The sequence below is a fragment of the Pistacia vera genome, unplaced genomic scaffold (genome assembly GCF_008641045.1).
Source record: "Pistacia vera cultivar Batoury unplaced genomic scaffold, PisVer_v2 Contig878, whole genome shotgun sequence".
Lineage (NCBI taxonomy): Eukaryota > Viridiplantae > Streptophyta > Magnoliopsida > Sapindales > Anacardiaceae > Pistacia > Pistacia vera.
Genome location: NW_022196754.1, coordinates 1,190,430 through 1,193,936, shown reverse-complemented (window position 1 = coordinate 1,193,936; position 3,507 = coordinate 1,190,430). Strand labels below are relative to the sequence as shown.

The 3,507-nt window shown below is 41.2% G+C and overlaps 1 non-coding gene across 1 annotated transcript; it reads left to right on the top strand.

Moving 5' to 3' along the window:
• The first annotated feature begins 3,120 nt into the window (after positions 1-3,120).
• LOC116119252 lies at positions 3,121-3,224 on the top strand. Its single transcript, XR_004126353.1, has one exon. It is a non-coding gene; the product is annotated as a small nucleolar RNA R71 (small nucleolar RNA).
• The last annotated feature ends 283 nt before the right edge of the window (positions 3,225-3,507 follow it).

The window sequence follows — 3,507 nt, the reverse complement described above, 5'->3', positions numbered from 1 at the left end:
ACCTAACAAAATAAGAACGAAACTTGTCAAAAGCAAAAACTACAGCTAACAATTCTTTTTCAGTGGTGGTGTAATTCAATTGTGCATCACGAGTGTTTTACTGGCATACTGAATTACATGCAACACTTTGTTTTTCCTCTGTCCTAAAACTACCCCTAAAGCAAAGTCCCTAGCATACCACATCAGTTCGAAGGGTAGTCCCCATCGGGAACTGCAATAATAGGTGCAGATACTAATAATCTTTTCAGAGTTATAAAGGCGTGCATGCAATCATCGTTAAAGTAAAAAACAACATCTTTATTAATAAATTGCAAAGGGGTTTAAATCTTAGAAAAATCCTTGATGAAGGTCTGTAAAACCCGCATGCCCTAGGAAACTTCGAACTGCTTTGACATTTGATGGTGGTGGCAACTTCTCGATCACTTGTCTTTGCTCGATCAACTTCAATTCCATCCTTGGCCGTGAAGTGACACTTTTCCCAATTAAGCACCAGGTTCGTCTCCTCACACGCTGCAAAACAAAAGAAAGATTAGTTAGACAACTATCAAATGATAAACCAAAAACTGAGAAGTCATCCATGAAGACTTCTATAAACCGTTCCACCATGTCCCCAAAGATTGACATCATGCATTTTGAAATGTTTCTGGTGCATTGCATAACCAAAAGGCATCCTTCGGTAGGCAAAGGTGCGTAGGGGCAAGTGAAGGTCATTTTCTCTTGATCCTCAGGAGCGATGGCAATCTGATTATATCCTGAATACCCATCAGGAAACAATAATAGGCATGTCCTGCCAACCTTTCCAACATCTGATCAATGAAAGGTAATGGAAAGTGATCCTTCATTGTCGCCTCATTCAACTTACGGTAATCAAGTACTCTCTAGCCTGTCACCGTCCTTGTTGGTATCAACTCATTACTCTCATTTTTCACCACAGTGATACTCCTTTCTTCGGAACCACTTGTACCGGGCTCACCCAGGGCTATCGAAAATAGGATAAATGATCCCCGCATCTAAGAGTTTTACCACTTCCTTTCTCACCACTTCCTTCATCGAAGGATTCAATCTTCGTGTTGGTTGTACCCTAGGCTTAAAATCATCCTCCATGAGTATCTTATGCATGCAAAATGTGGCGAGATACCTCTAATGTCCGAGATTGTCCATAAATTGCTAGCCTATGTTCCCTCAACACCCTAATCAACCCTCCTCTAATGTACTCAAATCAAACTAATAATCACCAGAAAAGTTTCTGAGTCTCCTAGATAAGCATATTTGGTTGGAAGGTAAAGGTTTCAATTCAAGCTTTGGAGGTTCTTCATTTTTCTCTTCTCCTTCTCTTTGTCAAAATCAAACTCCTCAAATTCTACAGCCTAACTCTCATCAATCGGTTGAAGTGCTTCTAACATCCTAGCACAATCATTCCTCTCTGACTCTTCTACCTCTACTATTTTTGATTTGGCTATACAAGCTTCTAGAGGTAACGTGGGGTGTTTTCTTCCATGGATTCCTCAACCAATTTGTCCACCATATCTACACTAAAACATGAATCATTCAGTCGGAAACATCATCGCCTCAAAGACATTAAAGTCACTATTTCATCTGAACCTCAACAGTAACTTTCATTCCTGTACATAGTTAGTGCTCTCCCGTGGCAAGAATGGTGGCCCCAAATTAGAGGAATTTCCTTATCCTCTTCCATGTCCAACACCACAAAATCTGCTGGAAAAATTATCTTCCCCACCCTCACCAACACATCCTTAACTATCCCCCTCGGATGTTTTATTGATCTATCGCTAGTTGCAACGACATGGTCGTTGGCTTTACCTCATCAATTCCAATCTCCTGAAAACAGAAAAGGGCATCAATTAATACTAGCCCTAGATCACACAAAACACGATCAAATGTAATATTTCCTATAATACAAGGAATAGTAAAACTCTGGATCTTTGAGCTTTGGAGGTAACTTTTCTGGAGGATGGCACTACACCTCCGTGAGCATCACCGTTTCCTCATCGTCTAGCTTCCTTTGTTCGATAAGATCTCCTTGAGGAATTTTGCATAGTTCGGCATCTGCTGCAATGCACTGCAAAAGGAATATTAATGTGCATTTTTTAAAAATTTAATAAACTTTAAAATTGCTTATCCTAGTTCTTTTTCTTCAATCTCTGAGGAAAAGGCACGGGTGGAGTGTGATATGCCAACTCTGGTGGTATCTCGGGAATGGCAATTTTCCTTCTTCTTTTGCCTTTCATTCTGTTTCTTTTCTTCTCCTCCAAACCACTTGGTTTCTCTTCAGCAACTATCTCTTCATCATTTCCTCATCCGACTCTTCCTTTCCGGGTTGCTCACCTTCTTGGTAGCTCGTTACTCTTCCAAAACTGTCCACTTCTTAAAGTGATGGCGTTGCTTGCTACGTGGGTTGGTCACTGTATTGCTTGGTAAGGAACCTGCGGTCTCTCATTCAATTTGTCGGCCAATTGGCCCACTGTACCTTAAGACTCCAATGGACGCCTCTTGATTTCTAAAATTCATCCTCGTCTCACTTATAAATCAATGGTCTCCTGTATGAATTTCCCAAACATATCTTCCAACTTTGTCACTCTTGGATCTCGGTTGGTTATTTGAACGTTCCTTTGGTTCCATTGGTTATTTTGCTGGTTTGATTTCCCTAGCTAGTTCGGATGATTTCTCCACCCCGGTTGTATGTGTTGGAGTATGGTTGTTGGTTGTCTCTGATTACCTGCCAGTAGTTCACTTGCTCGTTGATGAAGAGACGAAGCAAATGTGTTCCTAACTTAACACTCGCTACTCACATGGTTCCCTACACAAAAATCACACGTTAGTTGAGGTGCTTGAATAGAGTTTACCTAGTAGTTCCCAACTGTTTCTGAAGTGCCGTGAGTTGGGCTGAGATGGCTGTGAATGCATCACTTCATGAAGACCCGAAGATTTCCTGTTGTGGCTCTCTTATTTGGTCTTTGATAGTTGTTGCTTGTAGAACCTCAAGCAACTCATAGGCCTCTTTTGGTGTCTTATACAAGGCCCCCCTGAAGCTGCATCCACCATGGTTTGTACATCACTATCAATCCATTGTAGAACGTTTGGACTTGAAGCCAAACTGGTAAACCATGGTGTGGGCATTTCCTCATTAACTCCTTGTATCTCTCCCAAGCCTCATACAAGACTCGAAATCTCCTGTAGAAATGATGTGATCATTTTCCAATTTTGCTGATTTAGCTGGAGGAAAGAACTTGTAAGGAATTTCTATGCTAGATCATTCCAGTGTATAGTTCCGGTGGTAATGCCATTAACCACCCCTTGGCTTTATCTCCCAATGAATGGGAATAATCGCAGCCTAATAGCGTCACGACACTCCATTTGACTTAAAGGTGTCACAAATTTCCAAGAAATTTGCAGTGCTGATTCGGATCTTCCTTCAAGTCACCATTGAACCTAAAAACTGCTGGATCATCTGGATGATAGCCGGTTGATCTCAAAGTTGTTTGCTTG